The sequence below is a fragment of the Theropithecus gelada genome, chromosome 18 (genome assembly GCF_003255815.1).
Source record: "Theropithecus gelada isolate Dixy chromosome 18, Tgel_1.0, whole genome shotgun sequence".
Taxonomy (NCBI): Eukaryota; Metazoa; Chordata; class Mammalia; order Primates; family Cercopithecidae; genus Theropithecus; species Theropithecus gelada.
In genome coordinates this window covers 305,531-331,412 of record NC_037686.1, presented here as the reverse complement: position 1 = coordinate 331,412, position 25,882 = coordinate 305,531, and the positions used below count along the sequence as shown (strand labels likewise).

Here is a 25,882-nt window from a genome sequence, read left to right as displayed (position 1 = left end):
TGTGTGTGCCCTTGAGAACAAGGAATTTTCTAAACAACCATAAGAATCCTCTATAGACCCTATAGTTTGCCAGTTCTGTTTTATCTCACACTCGTCAGGGGATTGGGCAGTGGAATGTTGCTGGTAATTCTTCGGAAGAATTCATGGGGATGAGTTGAATTTTCACCGTTTAGTTGGAAGCAGCTTCCCAAGTCTGCTAAAGCCTGTCTTCAGCTTCCCCCGAAAGTTGGCCCCGTTGGCATCCTCTGATTGAGAGGAGCGAGAACCTTGAGTAAATAGTAGCCGTGGGGTATAGAATAACCCTCACCCTCAAGGCACGACGGTGATTCTTCCTAAGCTGTGCTTTACATATCCTGAGTGCTCTGTGTGCTGAGATATTAATAGATGTCACTTGACAAAGGAAGTGCCGTATTCAGACAGCGGAAGGACGTCGTGTACACGGCCCAGCGGCCTGGAATGTCCACAGGAAGTGCTCGGGGCAGCTGTTCTTGCGGATGGGAGACTCAGAGGGAACAACTTAAAAATACCCACCCTCTGGGCAGTGTCTCACACCTCTAATTCCAGCACTTTGGGAAGCTGAGATCGGAGGATCTGTTGAGCCCAGGAGTTCGCGACAAGCCTGGGCAACAAAGGGAGCCCTCGTCTCTACTGAAAATTTAAAAATTAGCCGGGCATGGTGGCAGGCGCCTGTGGTCCTACCTACTCAGGAGGCTGAGGCAGGAGGATCACCTGAGCCTGGGAGTTAGGGGCTGCGGTGAGCCGTGATTGTGCCACTGCACTTCAGCCTGGGCATCAGAGTGAGACTCTGTCTAAAAAAAAAAAAAAATGCCCTCACATGCACGTGAGATTAAAAGACAGGACAGGAAAGTCTTCGTCAGAGAATGCAAGGGATGCTGCTGTCGGAGACTCTGCGTCCCCACCCTCGGCACCTCTTGGACAGGCCCCTGGAATTCGTCTTGCTGAAGACTTGTCATTGGAGGTAGCCTAGTGAATGCCCTGCAGAGTCAGAAGGCCCGTTAGACTTTGCTTAATGAGTCAGTCTCCCAACTGTTGTAGCCTTGGAGTTCTTTTTTGTTTTTAGAAAAAGACCCATTAGCAGCTTGCAGAACACGTATGTCCCAGGCAGGGCAGTTTGGCAGAGATGCCGACCCGACCGACGTTGATCGCTGGCACTCGTGCCGCCTGGCTTTGCAAGCTATGAGGACGTGCACACTTGGGAATTGTTCTGTCTTAACCGTGAATATTTGTTTGCAAAATTTGGTTGAGATTAATTACCTTCTTGTTAAGCGTATTTACATGATTAGACTAGTTTGTGATTCGCTACAGGTGTAAAAATCAGCCTGTTGTGGAAGATCTGGAGTCACTAGGAGCTTTTGCGCTTGTTCTCGTTAGAGATGGGATAGAGCGAAACGAACCAGGAGCACCCAAAGTGTGACAGATTGCCTTACTGATGTCCTCTGAGTACCTCTGCTCGATGGATTGCCAGTGGAGTGACCTGGGAGGCGGTGCAAACCCACGAGATGACAGTCGTCTTCTGTCACTGCTCTCTTTTATGATGTGAGTGGCATGAGGAGGAAGAAGGGAGCAGTTGCTGCATGAGATTTGGAAAGTGAAGTTGTCACAAGGTCTGTTCCATGAGCACGTGACGAGGAGTCATCTGAGCTTTCTCTCAGCCCTGTTGCTGACTTGCTCTGTCTTGGCATACAAAAATTATCTTAAATATGGGCACTTCCATACAATGAGGATGAGATATATGGAAAAATAAGCAAATTATAAAAAGTAATAGTCATTACTGGCCCTGTAATTTGACATCTAGGAACCGTCTCTGTTTTCTCTCAGGCTGGTGGGTAATCCGCTCCAAGACGGTCTTGTCTCCATGGCAAGTGGCTGAACGTGCAGTGCAGGTGGGCTGAGGACACCGATGCTTACTTTGCAGGGTTGTGGTGAAGTAATTCGCCTGAAGCTCTCAGTTAACAAATGCTACTTGTTGGTCACGTTTGTATCATGTTTTCCCCGAAAGCCGTATTTTGAAAACTGGAAAATATTTCCCATCTGTTTCTTTTGTTTAAGGTGATAAATGCTGTGGCGTTCCATTCTCCTTGCTTTTTAGCAGTGACTGGCCAGGCTGCCTTCTTGCCCTCTGGACAAGCTGCCTAATTCTCCACTAGCCTGTTGCCTTGCTGTTTTCTAGAACCAAAGGACCTCTCCTCCTGCTATCCAGGCAGACCCTCAAAAGTGGGACATTGTCTACACATGATTCTAGAAAATCTCCTAAAACAGACCTTTTTTTGTTTTTTTGTTTTTAACATTTGTGTAGCATGACATTGCACCCTCGTCGTATAATGTTGCTTAACAGCCCTGCAGGGCCTTGGAAGGGCCGGTCTGCATCTCTCGTATCTGCACTGAGTGGTCCTAAAGGGTTGTTTGTTTAAACCGCAAATGCGATCTGTTTTCAGAGATGCAGCTGACTTGCTGGGCTTCGTGTCCTGGAACATGGCACCTGCTTGAAATCCTCAACAGTCCTTGTCTGCGTCATCCAGGTAGAAGCTTACACGCTACAAAAAAGGGACCAGAGTAATATGGCATCAGACACAAAAGCCGTATTTGGAATGTTCAGCTCTGTCTTTTTATCTGGGCCAAATGTATTTTCTACTCTTTTAAATGAACCTAACACTTAAAAACCCAGCAGCAAATCCTAGGGTGTTTTGGGGTTTGGGGGGGATTTTAGTCAGAAATTCATGGTCAGCTTTTTGCAAATATTTCATAGTGTTATCTTGAATGTACGTACAGAGTTTGTAAAGGTGTGTTTGACGCATTTATGAGGTGCTGAGAGTGGACGCGCCCACCTGTCACTCCAGCCTCACGTGCCCCCCACCTTCCTGGCTCTGTCCTTTAGCCCAGATCCAGCTCCCCAGGAGCAGGAACACTGTGCCCCCCGCAACGTTCTATAGAGCCCGTGGGGGTCCGTGTCCGCAGCAGCCTCCTCCTGCTGTTCCCACTGTGTGTGAGGCAGACTCTGAGACCATCCCCAAGACCCCCCCCCCCCGAGCGTGCACACCCTGGTGGTCTCCTTTCCTGGGTGGGGTGGGACTGGGATGTGGTCAGATGGGTACTCCTCACATTAGGGCACATTCGGTGGCCTAGGCGAAGGGATTTGGCAGATGGAATTGACATCGCTGATCAGCTCATGAGAAGGGAGATTGTCCTGGTCTAATCAAGTGAGTCTTTAGCGGGGACATGCAGCGGCCTCAGACACCCTCCTGCTGGCTGTGAAGAAATGAGCCACATTGTGGGGAGGGGAGTGGGCCACGTGGCAAGGAAACAGGGACCCCAGCCCTGCAATAGCAAGGGACTGAATTCTGCTGACGGTGCAGGCGAACGCTGAAGAGGACCCCAGGCCCGGGATGGGAGTGCAGCCTGCCTTGATCCCAGCCGCAGGAGAGCCTGAGCCACCCGGGCTGATGGCTCTGTGTTGTTCTGAGCTGCTGGGTGGTTGCGGTGTGCGGGGCCGCGGTGGAACAGTCTCCTGGGCTCTTCAGAGCCGCTGGCTGGAACGTCTCCTCACTTCCTTGCTGGGCACCGTGCGATTGCTTCCCTGGCCACTGCCCCTGGTGTCTGGGTGACGCCTGCCACAGACCTTTTCTACAGGCACCCCTTTGCCTTTCCAGGTGGCCGTTTGGGAAGGATTTGGACCGACCCCAGTGGGCTCTCCCTGGTGACACGAGCCTTTTGCTGTGGCTGCCTCCAAGGTCAAGGTGGCCCCGGCCCCACCCTATGCAGCAGGAGGCAGCCCGTCTCTCTGGGTCTCTAGCGTTCCTGGGTGAGGATCAGGCCACAGTCCACAAGCCCGCCTGCCTTCTTAGGAGTTTTTCGGCTGGTGAACCTCCCTCTGCCTTGGCCTGGACACAGGAGAGTGACCGTTCACTCTGTCCCTGGAGAGGGGTCCTAGCGTGATGCTTGTCACAGACGCCTCAGAAGAGCTTCTCTTCACAAAGCCATCTCTGGCTGTCAGCACCTCAGTCTTCCAGGTCAGGGCCCCCCGACTTCCCTTGGGACTGAGAGGAGCCTCAGAGCACCAGGGAAGCCCCTTCTGAATCAGGACCAGGCCCCTTCGCGTGGTGCAGAAAAGCCAAAAGGTCTCGGGTTGGTTTTTGTTTTACGCTTTCCTTTGAAAAAACACATGTGATCGGCACCCTCGCTTTGATGTGTTATATTGATTGTATCTTGATGCTTCCTTCGAAACTTACAATGACACATTCTGTTAAACCCGTTCAATTGTTTCTAAAGAAAAATACAGGTTATTTATGCTTAATAAAATGAAGTTACTTGAGTAGATGCAAATCTCTTCACCTGGGGCTTTGAAAAAAAATGTAGGCAGAGTGGTTAGTCTGTTATCTGGGAACAGAGTTTGAAGGAAGGCCCTAAGTTGCCTGGTCACCTTATTACTGAAAAGGAGAGTTACTGTCTGTATCAGTTAGCTAGTGCCTCAGTAACGCCGTGTAACAAACCACTCCGTAGCTCAGCGACTTCAAACAATCACCATTTGTTATGAATAGCTCACAAAACATCACTTTCATCTATCTGTGCTCCAAAACCTGCTCATTCCAGCAAAAGCCGAGACAACCAGATCACATGGAATCAGCTGTGCGTGTTTCAGCTCCCCACAAAGGAGATGCGGCTTCATGCAGGGTCCCCAGAATGGAAGCCCTGCGTTTTTCTCCACATCAGAACTAAGCCCACGATTCTATCCTGAGCTGCTGAAGCTTTAAGTGTGATTTGATCTTCTTGATCTTAAAAAGAATTAAAATGCCAACTAAGTTGGCGTGTGTCACTCTCCATCTCGCCCCAGTTCTAAATTAAGGCTGCCCTAGTTAAAGCTGCTTATATCCTCACTGTGCCTGAGCGTTAGAAGAGCTTAATTACAATCCCCGCAATCGGTTTGGGAGTGTGCGTGCGCCTTTGCATGGATGCGTGCGTGCTCGCGGGCAGGCACAGGCACACGTGTGCTCAGGTCTGGATGCGGTGCTTTGTGGTGAAGTGGGAGTGGCAGACCTTTGCATGGATGCGTGCGTGCTCGCGGGCAGGCACAGGCACACGTGTGCTCGGGTCTGGATGCGGTGCTTTGTGGTGAAGTGGGAGTGGCGTGGGAGCCGGCAGACCTGTGTGTTGAGTCCTGACTCTCCACACGATTATTTCGACCTTCAGCAAATGACTTAATTTCCAAGAGCTTGGGTGTCCCTATTTGTAAAACAGAGACACTGATCTTAAGCTCTCTGTTTTTCTGGGAGAACGAAGAGCACAGACCAGCACCTGGCACACAGGGAGCCTCATCCCCACGCCCTGAGTCCATTTTGCAAACCTCACATTTAAACACACTAAAGACCTCTGCCTTTCAGACCACAGAGCTGCTTCTAGGTCCCGGCCGTCATGGACGCCTGGAGAACGAAGCAGTCGGGATCTCCAGGAAAACAGGCGTTCCCATAAACGATTGGTTCTGCAGAAATCTGACCAATGTCACTGGAAGTTGATGGGCGTGCTTCAGGGGGCTGAAATCCCGTTTCCAATCTGTGTTGTGTCTGGGAAGGTCTTGGCATCTGCTGGGGTGACCCACAAAGGGCCCGGCCTCGCTGGGCTTGAGGAGGCCCTGGAAGCAGAGCGTGAGCAGGAGGGCAGAGCTGGGTGGGAACCGGAACTCCAGCTTGCCCGCGCCTGGGTCCCAGGCAGAGTCATGTACCCCAGCGGGGCCTCACCACCCCCTTTGTCACTCTTCTCCAAAGGATGTCTTGCCCCCTCCTGTGTGTCTATGTGGGGTTTCTCTCTGCATGCAGATTTCGAGCAGCTTTTTCTATTTCAGAACACTTTTTCGGTATTAAACATGCTTGAAATCTCATGGACTCAATCGCAGTTTGGGAATTTTATTATATTTTGGGAGGAAGGGAGCTAATTTCCTGTGGGCATGTTATGGCACTGCTAGAACAAACGCTCCCGTAGGATGGATGTGGGATGTATCCTCTGTGCGTGTCCATTTCCCTTTGCGATTTAGATGGACAGCATCTCCTGAGCCTTCAGGATTTCTGCAGGAGCCTACTGTTTTACAAATAGGGACACCCAAGCTCTTGGAAATTAAGTCATTTGCTGAAGGTCGAAATAATCGTGTGGAGCCTGCGGTGACTCCTTGCACTGCATGTGGTGGGGAAACTATCCCCGGAGAAGCTGGGGCATGTCGTAAAGTGTGTGGAAGGGATTTTTATACTATGGAAAACATAGCATGCACTCTGAACAGCTTTAAATGTGTGAGAAGAGAAAAAGAGATGTGTCTGTAAGAGGGGAAATGAAGTTAGCTCCAGAAACAAAGCCAGAAGTATAAAAAAGCAATTAAAAAGTCTCGCATTTTCGCATTTTCCGTATCATGAGATCACTTGTGATTGAGCCATACTTTTTAAATAATGGATATTTTCTCCATTGTCTCGCTCGAGCATTAACTACCATTTCTGTGTTACTCTTGTGAGGTGGTTTTTGGTGTGATTTGATCCTAGTCAGAGCAAAAATAAAATGTCAGTTCTACGATGATGTACTCTGTAATGTGGAGAGCACCTGCCGTGTGTCATGGTTTCGCCTTTATCGCATCCTCGAGGTGTTTTTCCATTTGTATGTGAGTGAGCTGGGCCTCAAAGAGGACAGGAGATTTGCTCGGGGATGTAAGGCTGAGAAACGGCAGACACGGTGGGAACTAAGGCTTCGGAGTCCTGGTAAGGTCCTCCCCTCCTCTCCCCTCCTCTCCCCTCCTCTCCTCCTCTCCTCCTCTCCTCCCCTTTTCTTCCCTTCCTCCTTCCCTCTCTTCCTTCCCTGAGTGGTGTCCTGGACCCTTTTCTGGTTCCCGTCTGTCTCATGAACATGATGATGTGGATGGGTGTATGGAATGCGTGGCACTGCTACGTTTGTGCTGCAGGATGAAAAGCACCCCTGTCATTTGCAGCTGCCCTTGGCAGAGAACGTTGGGCAGTGATGCTGACTGGGCTGGGACCTCATGTCCTAGTGCAGGTTCCCTGTAAGACACCATTAAGTTTCATGCTTTTACTCAGCTCAGTGGAGAAGGCTGTGAGGCAGAGAAGCCAAGTAAGTGAATTTAATGGTGCTCAGAAAATACCAGTTCTGCAGACACTTCATGACAGCGGTCACAGATCAGCCTGAGAGAGTCATGCATCGGAGGATGTCTTAATATGACTGACAGGGCTGTCACTTGGCATATGCCCTTGTCCTTGAATGAGGCATGAACTGTGCCTTGTATAGGAGGCGGGCCTCCGGACTGACACCGAAGGTTTGCTGACCGTCTGGAGACCGGGCCCTCATGGCGCTGGCCCGGGCCAAGGGAGCCTGCTGCACACACGACTTCTCCAGAAGGCCTCATTCTTCCCGCCTCTTCTCCATCCTCGCCAAAGTCCCAGCTCCAGGCTGGCCCAACGTGAGCCTCTCCCCAGCCTGCGTCCCTCACCCGCAGGCCTTCCAGCTTCTCACCTTGTTCTGCTCACCGCCCCCTCTAGGAAATTTGTGGGGACTTGGCCGTATGCATGGCTACTTGGAAGAGGCAGAAGAGAGGGCTCAGCCGGAGGAAGAAAGCAAGACAGAGTGTGTGAGCAAAGGAGGGGAAGTGGAATGGCCCAAGTGGTCCTGCGTGGGCTAGATCGGTGGGTGAAAGGCATGAGAAGGACCTGGGGGAACTGCCGGAGTCCCAGGAGGCCACCGTGGCCTTCACAGAGGCCGCCCATCAGGTCTGGGGCTGAAGACCCCGGACTGCGGCACCCCTGCCTCCCTCGCCAGGGACATCCGTTCTCAAAGCTCGCCTCCTGCTTTAGCCTGGCTTGACGTCCTGCACCTGCTGCCTCCGTTTCGCTGTCGGCTCCTGCCCTCCGTGTAGGAGGCTGGGACACTCCCTCCAGGCTTCCTAGTGACTGTCGTCTGCCTTTCTACCCAAAGATGCGGCTTCTGCACCTGGCCTTGCACTTCGCTGCCTGATGTGCTACCCTGGTCAGCCTACCCAGGTTTTCCTGCAGCAGCCCCGTGGCAGATTTCTGAGAGTAGGTGCTCGTCCCCAGCTGAGTCTAAACCCATATGGGGGAAACACAGTGACTCCTAGCCCACATCTGCTGGTACTCTTCCTGTGCCAGCACCGAGCTGGAGACGCCTTACCTGCGTTACCTGTTAGTCCTCACAGCAGAATGCAGCACCGTTATTACCATTATTTTTTTGAGATGGACTCTTGCTCTGTCACCCAGGCTGGAGTGCACTGGCGCGATCTTGGCTCACTGCGACCTCCACTTCCCAGGTTCCAGCGATTCTTCTGCCTCAGCCTCCTGAGTAGCTGGGATTACAGGTGTGCACCACCGCGCCCGGCTAATTTTCATATCTGTAGTAGAGATGGGGTTTTGCCATGTTGGCCAGGCTGGTCTCAAACTCCTGACCTCAGGTGATCCACCCACCTTCGCCTTCCGAAGTGCCGGGATTACAGGCGTGAGCCACTGCGCCCGGCCCAGAGTTGAGCGCTATTATTATCATCTGTTTTCAACCTTCTTCCAACGAGGTTAGTATAATTTACATAAGGTTGCAAATTTATGCCACTTTCAAAAAGAATAGTTTGCTCTTCTACAACTAGCTCTTTGCAGAGTTGGGTTCTGCAGTGACGGTGACACCCGTGGTTCCCATGGCACACCCCACTGGCTCCTGCATAGCAGCACTCCCCCAGCTCTAGGGTACATGAGTCCCAGGGGGTTCCAGGAAGATGCAGATTCTTATTCTCATTCTGAGGTTGGGAGTGAAACCTGGACTGTTGCTGTTGGTCTGTGGCCCAGGCTTTTGGTAGCCAGAGCTTAGATCCTCAGCCATGGTTATGCTGTTACCACGTAGCTGTCCGCAGGTTGTGTCCTGTTGTGTTACTGTCCGCAGGTTGTGTCCTGTTGTTACGCTGTTACTGCTTTAGGGACTTCGTGGCACCATACCGCTGAGATGGAAGCGGTTCCGTTTTGAAGCACTGTCATCCTCAGATAATGTTTGCTTTCGTGAAAATGATGTGTTTGTCTCTGTAGTGGGAAGCTTTCTCTTTTGAAATATCTCAGATAATTTGAGGTGACCAGGTGATATTTCAGGGTGAGTTTCATCCTCAAATATGTGTCCTTAGAGGCCAAGTTAAAAAAGAAGATTGCCTGATCATAAAAAATTCACATTTGAGTCAAAAGAATTAAATTTGCCCCCTACCTGTGCTTCCAGCCGTGTGTCTCCAGACTCCTTGACAGCTGATTTGTGGAGCCAACGACCTGCTGCAGTAAAAAACATAAACCTCAATAAAGCGATGTGGAAACATCGTGTGCAGCTGCAGACTTTTAAAAGTAAAAAGAGGAAGGAACACGTGTTCCTCTTCTTCCCCTAGAAGAAAAACAACATTGGATTCTAAAAGGTGGTCTCCTTTTTGTTCCCCCTGAATGCCATAGCTGTTCGTGGACAGTCTTAGAAGAGCTGATGGGTCATCAGGATGTTTCTGGAGCCTTCCGAGGCTTTAGATAGGGAGCAGCATGATTCTAGCGGTGCTGCGTGTTCTCGGGCAGCGTGTCCTTCTAGTAGGAGTCCGAAAGCATCCTGGCCAAAATGAAAGGATTTCCAGCAATGTCTGCAGCGAGAGCAAATTGACCCGAGGATAATCTCCACGTGGCCCAGCAGAGAGAGGCAGCAGGGTGGGGTCCGGTCCGCTTGCCCACCTGACTCTGTGCCCACTGTGCTCTCGTACCCTGGCACGAAGAAACGTGGGTTCTTTGTTACAGCTTGGCGACGTGTGTGACACGCAAGGACCCTGCCAGGGCCCAGGGTGGACCCCCAGAGTGAGAGCTGTGGCTCGGGCTGCCTGGAGGCCTGCACTCGAGCCAGGAGGGAGGGGCGGGGGCACGAGAACCACAGCATTTGGTGAGCAGCCCCCACAGATGTCCCAGGGTCACGGTGGTGTGGGCTGGGGGTGGGGGTGGGGGTGGTCCCGGGCAGCGGAACTTCATCTGGGAGGACTTTATTCTAAACCCTTCCGAACCAAAAGTCTGGATTTAGAGTAAAGTTAAGCCGCCTCTTAACACAGTGGTTCTCCTTCATTTCATCTGCTGACCACACTGTGCCACCTGCAGGCTGGTCCGCTTGCTGGCTGTTCTGAGCTCCACAAAACTGGAAGCTGCTGTTCCTTAACCCTGGGGCCTGCCTGGGGCTCAGGACCAGCCCAGTCCTGGAGGCAGCCAGGGGTCCACAAAGGTCACGTGGGCACTGGGTGGCCCCAGTTCCAACTCAAGATTAAACCACATGCTTGATGTTCCTTTGATACAAAGTCTATTGAGTACGGAGACAGACGCGTGTCTGTCCTACTTGCGGAATCAGTCTTACAGCTTAATAATCACACTTCAGCCATGCGCACCGGCTCACGTCGATAATCTCAGCACGTTGGGAGGCGAATGCAGGAGGATTGCTTGAGCCCAGGAGTTTGAGACCAGCCTGGGCAACATAGTGAGACCCCAGCTCTTAAAAAAAAAAAATAGGTAACCTCCCAGCTACTCGGGGGGCCAAGGCAAGAGGATCACTTTAGGCCGGGAGTTCAAGGTTCCAGTGAGCTGTGATTGCACCACTGCACACTAGCTTAAGCAACAGAGCAAGACCCCACTTTTTTTTAAAAAGAAATCACACTTTGTGGTAACAATGTCACAGGGAGGGGCTGTCGGCTTTGGTCTGAGGTTGGAGGAAGGCACAATTCGTGGTGCTCAGACATCTGCTCTTTGGGCTGGAACCTGATGGGCCTCCTTTAGTAGGAAAGGCGGTTTGATCTGGAGATGGAGAGAAAGCGCTGGATCGCTCTCCCTAGAGAACTCTGGGGTTGTGCTGGCCTCAGAGATAGTGGAGGGGGTGAGGGTCCTCTGACGGTGGGAGCAGCCGTATGCAGGAGGCTGCACGGAGGATGCCGGGTGGCTGGTGGCCCTGCTGGGGGGCGGCCTGGCCCTCTGGAGACAGAGCTTCCCACACCAGTGGCTGTTTGTGCTGTGTGGAGTGTGACGTAGGCAGAGCGTGGTCGCCTGCCTGGTGGATGTGTTACTTTGGAGGATAAAGAGTAAGAACTCTGGTCCATGCAGGGTGGTGGGCGCTGAGAGATGGAGCAAGGCTGGGGACAGCTGACGCAGCGTCAGGGCTGCAGAGGCAGCTGCTACAGTCACTGGGAGGGACACTCCCCGCCACGCACACGGTGGACGGCTCCCACAATTTCCTTCAGAGGGTAAGAGTGATTGGGAGGGGCAGTGAGGCGGCCAACTTCTGGAGTATGTATTATTCCTCCCTCTGAGAAATACGTGACTAGACATTCAAGTTTGAGGCTGCAACGTTGGTGGTAGTATTCTGTCTGGATGACCTGTGGCATTAAACTGATGATTATAAAGTCGATGTGCTAGTTACTAGGATTTGATGATCTGAGCTTATTTCCAAACAGGTCAGGCCCAGATACAAGCGACTGTTTGTTGGGAGAAGAGCAGCGCTGGAACAGTGGGTCCCTGTCTTCCACATTTCCTAAATTGGGAGGGAGGCGGAGGAGCAGGATGGCTTTTGATTGAGGGCGTTGGCATCTGTCTAAGGGATTAAACCACTGGGCAGCTAGATGACCTCAGGAACCAGTCTCGTCTCAGCCCCAGCCTTTGGATGCTCATCATCCTGTGTGTGGTTTTCTAAACAGGGAGATGAATCCACCTTCATCGGACTTGGCAGGACAGAGGCATGTTCCTCTGTGTAATCAGGTTTAATAGCAGTAGCGCTTGTGAAATGGTTTGCAGTCCTGGCGCCCGAGGCGGAAGCCCTCTTTGCTCTTTTGTGTTCCTGGGGTGTGACGGCGTGCCTGGCCCTGCGCCCTTGTCCTGCAGCTCCCAAGCTGGGGGCCAGCGGCCTGTCCTGGGCGGGGGCCGTGGAAGGAGCCCTTGGTCAGGAGCTTGGAGCAGCAGTGTTGGGTCTTCTGAGTGAGCAGCAAAGCCACACTCGGGAAATGGGCCTCCTTTGCCGGAAAGCGTGTGCCAGTGTGTTCTTGCTTTTGGTTAGATACCAGTTAATTTACCCGTTGTTTTCCATTAACTCCTACATCAAATTTCTGAGCACCTGCTGTGTGTCAGGGCTAAGGGACAAGCCAGTGGCCCACAGACAGGGCCCCTGCCCCTCACAGCGGCCGTCTCGTGACGGGCTCCAGTCACAGGTCTTCTGTCTGGAGAAACTCGTGTCGCCACAAAGAGGTGTTTGTCTTGCTCCAGTGGATTTTTCATCTTGAAACCCCAGTGACTTTGGTGTATTTCTGGTCCCCATCTAGTGTCCAACATTTACTTTTTTTGTTTGTTTGTTTGTTGTTGTTGTTTTTTGAGACGGAGTCTCGCTCTAGCCCCGGGCTGGAGTGCAGTGGCCGGATCTCAGCTCACTGCAAGCTCCGCCTCCCGGGTTCACCCCATTCTCCGGCCTCAGCCTCCCGAGTAGCTGGGACTACAGGCGCCGCCACTGCGCCCGGCTAGTTTTTTTTTGGGGGGGTTTTTTTTTTGTATTTTTTTTTTTTTTAGTAGAGACGGGGTTTCACCGTGTTAGCCAGGATGGTCTCGATCTCCTGACCTCGTGATCCGCCCGCCTCGGCCTCCCAAAGTGCTGGGATTACAGGCTTGAGCCACCGCGCCCGGCCAGTAGGCCTTTTAAAACATATCTCTTTATTATGTGTGTAGTTAGAAGGAGTGGTGAGATGAGTATTTTCGAATTGAGTTCAATGGCTTACTTCAGTAGGTGAATAATGTTCTGCTCTGGGAATTAAAGGGACTTGCCTATGATATGCCTTTCACTGAACTGTAATGGACCAGGGATACTTGCCCAGCTCTCCTACTCGACGAAAGGTGGAATAGAGTGATGCCGTGAAAGCCAGATGAAATGCATCAATGTACAACGCAGTTTTAAGATTGCATTTTAATTTGAGAGGGTCGCGAAGCCGTTGCCTTCCCGTGAAGCCCCCGGGAAGAATCTCCAGGTGTGTCTTCTGGGACTCCACACCGCCTGCCTTCCGATGCTTCCCGCAAATTGTTAGAACCAGCCATATCCTTCTCACGTCTGCACAAAAACTCCTGGTGGTTTTGTACTTTGCCACCTTGTTTAGGTTTCCCAGGCAGTTGGTTCGAGGCAGTCCTGTCTGCGCTTCCCTGTAACTCTCACTTGTTTTCTTTAATGTGGCCTCCATATGAATATATCAACACTTTTTAAATTAAGAGGTAATGAACACACTGCACAGCCTGAGGACGTTTGGAATTTGGGCTTCTTGGAGATGCTCTGCATGGGTCAAATGTTATTTTCAGAAAACTGGCTAAACTTTTCATGGGACCCGTTGTCACGTCACCCTGTAAACAAACCTGTTGTTAAATCACCCTGCGTTTTTCCCATAAACACGAATGTTAATTTACATTTTTAACCTAAATGAATGAGTTGTTTTTTTCTTAAATTCCTTAAAGGAACATACCTTGCAACAGGAAAGCTTTAGGAAAGGACGAAAAAGCTTTATAATCTTTCTTGAAGAGACCCTGTTGCTAAAAAGGAAGAAAAAAAGAAAGTCAAAATAAACACATGAAAGAGAGAGGCTGCGTTTGTCTGTGTGCAGGCTACTTTCTTGTACTCGTGTTTGCTATCTGCTATCTGTTGTGGTACATCTTTTTGTGTGCTTCGCTGCGGTAGAATTCACACACGGTGAAAGCTACTCACTTCTGGTGAAGAGTTTGATGAATTTTGGTCACGACATATGGTTGTGTAATCGACACCACAGTCACAGAACAGTCTCATCTCCCTGAAAAGTTGGCTCATGTTCCTTGGTACGCAGTCCCCAGCCCCGACCCAGGCTCCAGGCCACCTCGGACCTGTCGTCACTGTACTTTTCCTCTTCCGGAATGCATGGAAACATGCATTATGTCGTCCTCGCAGTTTTACTTCTTTCATTTAGGGTAATGTTTTTGAGACTCATCCATGTCATGGTGCGTTTCTATGGCTCATTCTGTTGTACTGCGGAGCGGTGTTCTGTGGTGCGAATGTACCATACTCTGTTCGTCCATGGACGCAGCTGTTCATTGTTTCCAGCTTGGGGCTATTAGAAATAATATTTCCGTGAATATTCACGTAGAAGTCTTTGTGTGGGCGGATATTTTCATTTTTCTTTTTTTTTTTTTTTGTTTTGTTTTTTTGTTTTTGAGACGGAGTCTCGCTCTGTCCCCCAGGCTGGAGTGCAGTGGTGTGATCTCCGCTCACTGCAAGCTCCGCCTCCTGGGTTCACGCCATTCTCCTGCCTCAGCCTCCCGAGTAGCTGGGACCACAGGCGCCCGCCACCGCGCCCGGCTAGTTTTTTGTATTTTTAGTAGAGGCGGGGTTTCACCGGGTTAGCCAGGATGGTCTCGATCTCCTGACCTCGTGATCCGCCCGCCTCGGCCTCCCAAAGTGCTGGGATTACAGGCTTGAGCCACCGCGCCCGGCCTATTTTCATTTTTCTTTGTTAAACACCCGAGAGTTAACCGGCCAGGTTGTATGTGTTTAATTTAATGGGTAATGCTATACTGGTTTTCAACGTGGCTTTACCATTTTGTAGTCCGGCCAGCAATGAATGGGGGTTCTGACTGAACCACATTCTCATCAACACTTAGTATTGTCATTTAGTCATTCTGGTGGTTGTGTAGTGCATCTCACTGTTGTTTTAATATGCATTTCCCTCGTGACTGGTGATGTTGAGCATCTCTTTATGTCCCTGTTGCTCATTTGTGTCTTTACTTTTGTGAAATGTTGTTTTAAATCTTTTGCACATTTTTCATTGGGTTGTCTATTGATTTGTAAGAAAACTATGTGTGTTCTGAATACAAACTTTCTGTTAGATACATATTTTCTGCAAATATTTTCTCCTAGTCTGTGGTTTGCTTTTTGTTTTTCTTTGCTGATTTCAAAGATGAAGCATTTTTTATTTGTATGAGGTCCATTTCATAATTTTTTATTGTATAAATTGTGGATTTCATGTCCTGTTTAAGAAATCTTTGCCCAACCTAAGGTCACAAAGATTTTCTCCTATGTTTTCTCCTATAAGTTTAATAGTTTCAGCTTTTACGTTTAGTTCTATGATCCTATCAAGTTAATTTGTGGATATGATATGGAGTTAGGAGTGAAGTTCACTTTTCGAAATAAAGATACAATTGTTTCAGCTCCATTTGGTGAAAAGGCCATCTTTTCCCCCACTGAATTACCCTGGTACCATCGTTAAACCTTAAAGGACCGTATAACATTGAGTCTGTTTTTGGAGTCTGTATTCTGTTCCATTGATCTGTATGTCTAGCCATATACCAATATCATTCTCTCTTGATTACTGTAGCTTAATAGGAACTCTTGAATCAGGGTAAGTTCTCCAACCTTATCTCTTTTCAAGACTATTTTGGCTTTAGGTCTTTTCCTTTACATACATATTTTCAATTTAGTTTGCCAGCTGTTCAAAGCAGCATGCTAGGATTTTAATTGCAACTGCACTGAAGTGAAAGATTAATTTAGGAAAAATTTCCATCTTAGTAATAGTGAATCTCCCAGTTCATTAACATGGTATATCTCTCCATACACTAAGGTGTTTGATTTTCTTTTATAATTTTCAGTGTGCAGGCCATACACACCTCTCATTAAATTTATTCCTAAGAATTTTGTATGCTTTTGTAAAGGAAAGTATTTAAAATTTTTCATTTTAAGTCACTGCTAGTTTAGAGAAATACAGTTGATTTGTGTACATAAACCCTGTATTCTGTGACGTTGCTAAACTCCTTTATTTGTTCTAGCAGCTCTTTTGTGTATTCTCTAGACTTTTCTTTGCATAAAGTCTTATCTTTTGAACAGAGACACTGTTTTACATCTTTTTTTCCCAGCCTGTATGCCTTTAATTTTTTTTTCTTTACTGCACTGTTCAGAACCTTCAGTACAAAGTTGAATAAAAGCAGTTAAAAAAAAAGGACATGCTTACTCTGTTCCTCATCTGAGATAGGAAGCAGGAGCTTTTTGTGACTGAGCTGTATGTTTTTTGTAGGTGCTTTTAATCAGACTGAGGAAGTCCCTTTCTGTGCCTACTTTGATGCTAGTGTTTACAATAAGTAAATGTGGAAATTTGTCAAATAGTTTTTCTGCATCTATTGAAATGATTATGTGGCTTTTAAAAATTTTAATTCTGTAGTTAAATTATATTGATTGAGTTTTCAGATATTAAACCAACCTTACATGTGTGGGATAAATCGCACTTGGCCGTGATATGTTATTCCTTTTATATGTTGTTAGATTCTGTTTGCTAAAATAGCGCCCAGGATTTTTGCCTCTGGCTTCATTAGAGATATTGGCCTGTTGTTTTCTCTTTCCTGTGTTATGTTTATCTGTTTTGGTATCAGAGTAGTACTGGTTCATAAAATGAATAGAGAAATTGTCCTGTCTCCTCTGTTTTCTGAAATAATTTGGGTAAGATGGTATGATTTCTTCTTTAAATACAGTCATGCATTGCTTACAGAAGGGGGTAGGTTTTAAGAACTGCATTGTTAGGTAATTTTGTCCTTGTGTGAACATCACAGAGTGTCGTTACACAAACCTAGATGGTATATCTAGCTGACCGCACACCTAGGCTATATGGCAGCAGTCCCCAACAGTTTTGACACCAGGGACCAGTTTCATGGAAGACAGATTTTTCCATGGACTGAGGGTGTGCAGGAGGATAGTTGCAGGATGAAACTGTTCCAACTCAGAGAATCATCATCAGGCATTAGTTAGATTCTCATAAGGAACACGCCACCTCGATCCCTCACACGCACAGTTCATAATGGGGCTCCCACACCTGTGAGAATCTAATGCCGCTGCTGATCTGACAGGAGGCGGAGCTCGGGAGGTGACGCTCCCTCACCCGCCACTCACCTCCTGCCGTGCGGCCCGGTTCCTAACAGTCCATCAGCCGGTGCTGGTCTGCAGCCCAGAGGTTGGGGACCCCTGCCGTGCAGTATAGCCTGCTGCTCCAACCACCGTTATAAATGTGGTCCATCAGTGACCAGTACATTGTTATGAGCACATGACTATATTTAATAGAATTCATCAGAGGAACCACCTGGGCCTGGAATTCGTGTGTGTGTGTGTGTGTGAAAGAAAGAGAGAAAAAGGGAGAAGATTTATTATTTTGATTATTTAACTGATACAGGGTTCTTCAGTGTTTTCTGTTCTTTCTTATATTCATTATCATAATTTATATCTTTCAACAAATTTGTCCATTTTCATCTAAGTTGTTAAATCTGTTGGTGCAAAATTATTTGTAATATTGCTTATTAGCCTTTTAATATCCATAGGATCTGTAGTGGTGTTTGCTCTTTTGTTCTGATCTTGGTAATTTATGTCTTCCCTGTTTCCTCCTTGACCAGTCTAGCTAGAGAACTTATCAGATTTGTTTATCTTGTCAAATACCCAGCTTTTCTCTTCACTGATTTCTCCCTATTACTTTTCTACTTTTTATTGAATTGTGTTCTTATCTTTATTACCTCTTTTCAGTTACTTACTTGGGAGTTTGTTTTTCTTTTTCTAATTTCTTAATGTGAGAATTTAGAGAATCGATTTTGTATCTTCTTGTACAACACAAGCACTTGAAGCTGTAGACATTCCTGTAGGCCCCAAGCTAGCTGGATCTCACAAATTTTTAACTATTTTGTTTTTACTGTGATTCAATTCAAAATATTTTCCAGGTTTCCCCATATTTTTTTTCACCCATTTTGAAGAATGGAATAGTAGAGTATAAATGAGAGAAAAAAAATGCAGCTTTCCATTCACATATTTTTTCGATGTGAAGAGTCTCATTTAAAATTTTGATGCCATGATTCTGTTTTTTTGAGAACAGGTCTCAGTCTTGCCCAGGCTGGCATGCAGTGGCACGATCTCAGATCTCAGCTCACTGCAACTTCCGCCTCCTGAGTTCGAGAGATTCTCCCACCTCAGCCTCCCCATTAGCTGGGGCTACAGGTGCATGCCACTCTTCCCAGATAATTTGTGTATTCTGGAGTAGAGACCGGGTTTCACCACGTTGGCCAGGTTGGTCTTGAACTCCTGACCTGAGGTGATCTGCCCACCTCGGCCTCCCAAAGTGCTGGGATGACAGGCGTGAGCCACTGTGCCTGGGCTGATGACTCGTGCTGTCACTGGGAAAAGCCTTCCTCAGGGAGGTCTGGCTCTGGTTAGGGCTTGTGGCTCTAGAGTTTATCTGCTTCATGAAGTCTTTGAAGAAACGATGACTAATCTTTTTCTTATCTGTCCCTAGGAGGGAAATTGGGGTCAGCGTTTTTGTACTTCCTTGGCTCTTAATGAGAAATTCAGTCTCCTTTGGTGTAACTTTTGATTTTGGCTTTAATTCCCCACCCCTTGTCACAAAGAAAAAACAGAGAAGTAGTTTCTGCCAAGTACTCTCTCTCTCAGAGTAGAGTGGTTGCTTTTATAGGCTTGTTCGAGTGATAAAAGCTTGTTGGGAAATCATCTTTATGCCTTCCCTGCAATGCTTTATTTCAAGGCCTCTGGGGAGACGTGGGGTCCAGGAAGTGGGTGGGGAGCGTGCGACTGTGTGAGCACAAGGACCGACTTCAGGGAGCAACTGTGTGCTTGTTTGAAGACCAGCTAGCTGAAGGAAGAGCTTTCCAGGTAATAGCTCAGTCCCTAAATGTAGCTCAATTTCCTTTTGTTATATTTGCATAGAAGCAGAGCCGTTCAAGGGAGGAACCAGAACTTGAAAAAGCGAGTATTTCTCTTTTGCCAATAGGAAAAACAGATGCAAGCTCTTCTTGACTTAGTGTCCTTCACTACAGAAAGCTCTTCTGCGTTTTTGCGGACAAACATAGATTATTTTCCACCCCCTTTCCACCTCGTGCAGCACACAGCTGTCTGAGTCCCCGTGCACCTATTTAGTGTTCATCACTGCTGTGATATTTGTACTTTCTTATTTGCCCAAATGGGAAAAGCAAATGAAGCAGGTGTCGTGATGGCTGTGTCCTGATGGGAGGAAAGACATGACATCTGAAATTAATGGGACTAATGTAAGGATTGATATTTTCATACTTGCTCAATTGCATTCTGGATTAAGTACATTCAAGAGGTAAAGAATTCACTGTCTAATTATAATTCTTCTTTCAAAGAAGAAACCCACAGTGCATGGAAAAGAAGTGTAACCATTGTCAACACTGGAAGGGAGAAACAGGTGCTGGCAGACAGATGTCCTGACTTGGGGCCACCTGAGTCCTTGAAGACCACTGTCAGCCCACAGGCAAAGTCCTGTCGGCCGGGACACCCCCGGGGGTGCGGCCGGTGGAGCCAGAGTCACCCACATGCCAAAGCTCCTTCTGGCCCAAGAACAGGGAAACGAGGAAAGTCCACAGTTGGAAATTACGCAGCCAGATGCCAGGGAGGTTGAGTAAAACAGGATATTTTGTTTTGTTTGTTTTCATGCCAAATCTTCCCAATTTATCTGTGTTTGTCTTTTTTAAAAAATACAAGTTTTAAAAAACTAGCAAAAGATACGGGCCAAGAAATGGAGATCCCCGTAATTCTTTGTTTAGTCTGTAAGGCAGAGTAGATTTACATCTGAAATTAAATGGCCACTGAATAAACACAAGGACTCAGTATTTGTAAGGGCACTAATGTTTGCAGATGTCTGCAGTTGTTAAGGGCAAGCCAAGGAAACAGGAAATGCTGGGACGTGTATGTTTTTCTGGAAGAAATGGGCATTCCACATGCATCCTATATAACCTTTTCTTCTTCTTCTTGGGGTACATCCATAACAGTTTCTGAAAGGCGTTCAGTCCTGGTGCAGAGCTGGAGATGTGTTTATGCTGGGGGTTGTTAAATATATTTACAGCCTTTTCAGAGAGTTCTGTGGGGGTTTGTCAGTGGTTATTTATTAGTCTGCTTCAACATCTGCTCGCTGGAAAATAATCTGTCCAAGGCATTTCGCAGGAACGTTATAAATTGCTTCCGATTATAATGAGCAGTAGGAAAGGTAATTTGAGGGAAATTCCACACGTTAGTTACAGCGCGTCAGAGGCGAGGTCTGGTGTGAAATGCCCAGAGAATCAGTGTCTGCCGATAACAGTTATCAGATGGAAGGCCCTGGGTGACTCGACCGTGGCTTTCTTGCTCTCTCACTTCTGAGCTTGCCGGGCAACTTGCCTGCTTGCTGGGGTTCTTTGGAGCCTGTGGGCACCTCCGTGTGGGCACCGAGCAGGGCCAGGCCTGCCCCTTCCTGCGGGCACTGCCAGCGGTGCCTGAGTGGAGGTGGAGGTGGAAACCTTGAGTGTTGAGGCCCCTGGGGGCTGCTGCATTCTCGGTTCCAAGACAGAGTCTGCAGAGCTGTGGCTACCCTCGGAGGGCAGGCAGCTGGGCCCACACACACCTCCGAAGCCAGCCCGACCCCAGCGGGGCACTCCCACCGGGGCGTCAAGTGGTGCTGCCATTTTGGAAGACATCGGAGGAAAATGCAACAAGATGTAAAACGTGTCGACCATTCTCCTCAGCAGTTTAGACCAACGCACAGCCGTAACGACTCGAGGACACTCACTGCAGCCGTGAAATGCCAGGTTCACTTTAAGTTGCTTATGATAATACTGAGAACTTGGACTGACATTAACCAGTGCCAACAATAGGGACTTGCTCAAAGAAATTACAGAAGGAAATTCACTCTGTACTGTTCAGTGGAAAACAGTCGGTGAGAAGCATTTGCTCATATATGCAAAAAAAGGGCTGTGCACACTTGGGTGCGTGTACCGAGGTCACGGGAAGAGCAGTGTGAAGAGTGGTCTCCTCGGGTGGTGGGAGTCCCAGCTTCCTTTGTGAGACATGAGCATGGAGAGACTAGAACTGGTCCTTCTCACAGAAAAACTGTTGGTTCCGGCATGTTCCAGCATTCTGCACGTTTCTACTAATAATTAAAATACTTCCTGCCTCTGAGATGCCTCCGGACACCCTTCTGAACCACAGTGCTCAGAAATGCTGTCTAAATCAGGATGGTGTGATGACCTTTGGACCTTCCCTGGTGTGAGAAGTTTAGCACACTGAGTGTGATATACGAAAAAGACCACCAGGTGTGGTGGCTCCCACTTGTGATCCCAGCACTTTGGGAGACCAAGGCAGGAGGATCGCTTAAGGCCGGGAGCTCGAGACCAGCCTGGGCAACATAGCGAGATGTTGTCTCTACACAAATAGTCCCCAGAAATTAGTGGGGCTGGTGGTGCGCACCTGCGGTCCCAGCTACTGGGGAGGCTGAGGTGGGGGGATCCCCTGAGCCCAGGAGGTGAAGGTCGCAGTGAGCTGTGATCTCACCACTGCACTCCAGCCCCGGCAACAGAGTGAGACCCTGACTCCAAAAACCGAAAAAGGTCACTCTGTGCTCAAGTTCTCTTATGTCACAGCAGTGCAGCTCCCTTCGTAAAGCTGGCCGTCGTGTGGTTTATGTTGGGGAATCAGTTCGTGGTTTAAAAAGTCATTGCAGAGAACAAGCCGGTGTGTTTTATGGAGAGGCTGTTTAATCTCCACTGTGGGACAGTAAATATTGGGCTGTTGCATCATCGTGAAGCTTATGCTCACAGTCTGGCGCCGTCTCCCTCCTCGCCCGGAGTCTGGTCTGTCCGGCCCGGTGTCCTCCCGGACCCTGGCCCCTCGTGCCTCCTGCCTACGCCTGTGCCATGTCCTCTCTCCAGAGGGCCTTTCCTGCCTAGGACTCATCGTCGCCCCCCCCCCCGCCCCGGCAAAGCCATCCCCGACCTTCCAGACAGAACCTGCCGGCTTCCCTCAGCACTTTGCACGGACTTTTGTCACAGTCCTGGGTGCACGGTGTCGCCCTCTCCTGCGTCAGCCTCCCGTCCCCACCGTGGGCTCCTCTGGGGAGGTGTGGACGTTCGTCCTCCTCCAGGCGGCCCTCAGGAGTCCGGGGAGAAGACAGGGAGGCGGAGGGGGAGCGCTGCACACACTCGGAACACTTCTCTGTGCTTATTTCATTCTGGGTTTTCTTTTGGGTCCTTGGTGTTTTTAAAGAAACCCTTTCCTACAGTGAGCCTCCCTTCCACGCAGGGCTGTTTCGAGCACAGATCTGCTGGGTGTCTGTATGTACAAAGAGCAGGGGCCAGCAGTGTCCGAGCAGCACCGAGGGGCGGAGGCGCCTCGCCTGCCTGTGTCCCCTGCGAGTCCCTCTGATGTTTTCCTCTCCAGCTGTCGCCTGGCTGCCTGGTGTTAGGGAGAATCAGCTCTGGATAAACGTGGTCAATACGGCCCATAGTCCCAGCTTTTTTCAGGCATTTTTCACGCCTGGAGCAGCCGGAGGACACATGCATGGCTCGTCGGAAGGTAATTTAGGGATCACCCGTGTAAGTTTCCTAAGGTTTTCTTTAACATGGTTCTTCTGATTCAGTCTGGCCGGTTAAATCTAAATCTGCCCCTGAAAGCCATGCGGTGTGGGTAACAAGCACACAAATGAGCAGTCAGCTTTTTGTGCCCTTCAGGGCCTGGGACAACCACGGGATCTAGATGGGGCTGGAGCTAGAGGTCTTGAGCTCCTGTTCCTGAAATCATCTTCGTCCTGTGTCTGCCGCCTTCTCCTGCCACAGCCACACCCACACGTGCGAGCCCCCCGGGTGCCGTCGCCCTGAATTCTGAGACCGTCCAGCGCATCCTTTGGTTTTGCCCCAGTGCCGTTGACTTTTGTTTACTGAGGAGAGTGCTGGAGGCAGGACAGGGGTCATGGAAGGCTGCAATTTAAGAGTCTAAAAGGTTTGAGAACCTGAAGGAGGTTTAACAAGCCGAATTGAAGAATAAGACCTTTTTCAACTGGAGAGAATTTCCGTGATTGCATTATTGTTAAAATGAACATCTCATCTGTTAAAAGCATTTGTAGATCATCTTTGTACCTTCACTTTCTTTCTGTCTGCCTTACATTAGGTCTCAGAGGAAGACTGGTGGAGTCTCCTGGAGGTTGTTGGTGACTTGGGGTTTGGCTGCCTGTGGAGTCCGCCAGCCTCTAGCTCTGATCCAGATTCTGCCCTTTACCTCCTCTGTGCCTGGGGAAGTCGGTGAAACTTTCTGAGCCACAGTTTCTCCAATAAGTAAAAACTGCCTCCAGAGGGGCTACCTGTTGAGCGTCCAACAGGGCTGCTGGGAGCATTAGCCGAAGAGTCGTCTGTGAGGGAAACCAGCAGGCTCTGGCGTGGAGAGGGTACCCGGGGACACGCCCCCGACAGGCACGCCCACATACATGCATATGTGTGGATGTGCACATGCATGCACACACGCGTGCACACAGGGTGAGGCACCGTGAAGCCGAGGCCACACTCCTAGGCTTTCAGCCCTGGCATTGTGGTTTCCATCGCGGGGCCTGCTGTGGAGCCAGGCTGCTTTTCAGAAATACCTTCAGAAATGAGACTGGGAAACTTGAGTGAAAAATGTGTTGATTGCCTGAGGCAGCTCTGCCTCCCCCCTCCGGCTGTTTTCCTGGAGTGGGATTTCCCAGTCAGAGTGCCGCAGGGGCCAGGGACACGTCTAGGGTGCCATGGAGGCACAACTGTTGATTATGTGAATAGGATAAACAAACCTTCTTTGACACCATAAATAGCAGACGCTGTGCTTTCCTCCCCACCTCCTGGGCAGGGAAAATATTTGAAGCTGGAAGGAATGGAGCCCTGAGCTTAATACAGTTACAGACCCAGAAAGAAAACAAAGGTGGGTACAAAGATGTGTTTTCAGGAGACAGAAAATTGTGAAATCGACCCATCAGCCGGCCCAGGGCGGGCTCCCCTTGAGCGGCTCCTGGGACGGTGACAGCTGCGGGTGGCAGCCTGCGTGGCGGGTGGGAAGGCGGAGTTCGTGCCTGCGTGGCGGGTGGGAAGGCGGAGTTCGTGCCTGCGTGGCGGGTGGGAAGGCGGAGTTCGTGTGGGAGACAGAGCTCCTGCAGAGCTGTGCTGTGTTCTAAGTAGAGGCTAGAATGGAGGCACCTTACAGGGAGGCCCCACCAGCACCCTGTTGACAGTGAAGCTAAAGTCTGAACACACCCGTCACCTGTCAGAGGACAGACGGAGGCCATCTTTATAAGAGGGATTCTGCATAGACCGAGGAGAGGCTAGGTCCAGCCGTTTCAGATGCCGCCAGGGAAGAGGGTCCAGCTCCCTGGCGCACATCAGAAGGTTGGACGTCACGGCAGGTGATGGTTTGTGTGTCTTTTTTTTTTTTTTTAATCTGTTCCTTTTATTTACCAAATTTTCTATAATGAACAAGTATTACTTTTATAACTGAAAGTATTATTAGAGAAAACATGCATTAAACTTTCTTAGAATGTGAACATCCACTGTGTGGCCTCAGCCCCGAAGTTTTAATGGCCACACGATCCACGCTCATCCGGTGCTGCTCCCCAGACGGTCCTCAGCTGAGAGAGGCGGCTGGCGTTCGTGGCCTCCTCTTGATGGCCCCGGCCAATGGCAGGGGATCTCTGGGACGCGGCTGGCGTTCGTGGCCTCTTCTCGATGGCCTGGCCGATCTCTGGGACGCTGCTGAAGGAGCACCCGGGAAGATGGCTGCAGGACTTTGAAGGGCTGCGTGTTTTTGATCTTGCTCCCCAAACCCCAGCCTCTTTGACCACACTGTTGAGCTGCCCATGTTCAGGGCAGATGCCTGGAACTGGTGAGCTCGAAGTTACAAATGGGGAAGCAAAGGGGACTCCTTGGGGACTCTGCTCTTTATGTCCAAATTATATATCAGTGAATCCTTTTGGCAACACCAAAATGCATGCTGAGTCCTTGAAGTGTGGGAAAAGATAAAAAATGGTTAAATATAAAGTTTGCAGATTAAGACCAATTCAGGGGCCCTCCACTGACCAGCGAGAGAATCATTCTGTGTCATCTTGCCTTGTCCTGCTGGGATCCACTAATGGCTTTCTCCTTTATGGTGTCCTGTGCTGAGGCCAGCCGTAGCTCTGGTCACTCTTCCACACACTTCTTCCAGCTGCCGGCCATGAGCAGTGCCGTTTCTCAGCTGCAAACAGGCTGTGGGAGCCGAGGAGGGCGGGAAACTGGTGGGGCAGGAAAGAGACGGGAGATGTTACGGGGCCCAGCAAGCTAATTGATGACGCCGAGAGACTCAGTGCCTGCTGTGCACAGGCCACAGCGGGGTGGAACCTCAAGGGGTGTAACCATGGCTCAAAAGTCAGGGAAAGCCAGTGGGGCAGGATGGAGGCTGGGAAGGACTGAGCAGGTGAGAGTCAGTGGCTTCGTCTGGGAAGTCGCAGTCGCAGAGCCGTCCTCAGTCCTCAGCCAAGAGGGAGTTTCTTAGCAGCAGCAGTGAAGGATGGGGGCGGGATGCAGTGCCCGTAACTGTGGGATCACAGGCCCATTACCTTCCCCCTCTGGACCTAAGTTCCCTGCCTGTGAGGTGAGAGCCTGAGGCTGTTCGGGATTAGGGCAGATGGGGTAGCTCGTGCCTAGTGGGGAGTGGGTGGTAAAAGCCGATACCAGTTGAGGCAGGCGACTGGGTCTGTGTGCACAGATGGAGAGACGGGTGCATTCCGCCTGGACCCAGTGGCCGTCACTCATCAAGCAGAAGGTCGGGGGGAAGGGAAGGGAGTTCCGTCAGGCAGCTCTGCATGGGAACCGCAGGCCAGGTCCCCCCCTAACTGCTGCTCAGGAGTAAGTTGTCTAACTGGAGCGGCTCAACAATGAAAGACTGAAGATGGCCTCGTCTCCCCTTCCCCCTCCCCTCCCCTACCTCCCTTCCCCTTCCCCCTCCCCTCCCCTACCTCCCTTCCCCTTCCCCCTCCCCTACCTCCCTTCCCCTT

At 49.7% G+C, this 25,882-nt stretch overlaps 1 protein-coding gene across 4 annotated transcripts in view; it reads left to right on the top strand.

Annotated features, from left to right (window-relative positions):
- The window catches only part of LDLRAD4 (low density lipoprotein receptor class A domain containing 4), a 407,799-nt gene that overhangs the window by 286,066 nt on the left and 95,851 nt on the right, over window positions 1-25,882 (top strand). Inside the window, exon 1 of one of the 4 annotated variants that reach the window (XM_025365265.1) lies at window positions 21,642-21,808. The exons of the other annotated variants lie outside the window; for them this stretch is intronic. The gene's annotated coding sequence lies outside the window, so the exon portion shown is untranslated. Of the gene's footprint in view, window positions 1-21,641; window positions 21,809-25,882 lie in introns of those variants that run through there. 4 annotated transcript variants of the gene reach the window in all.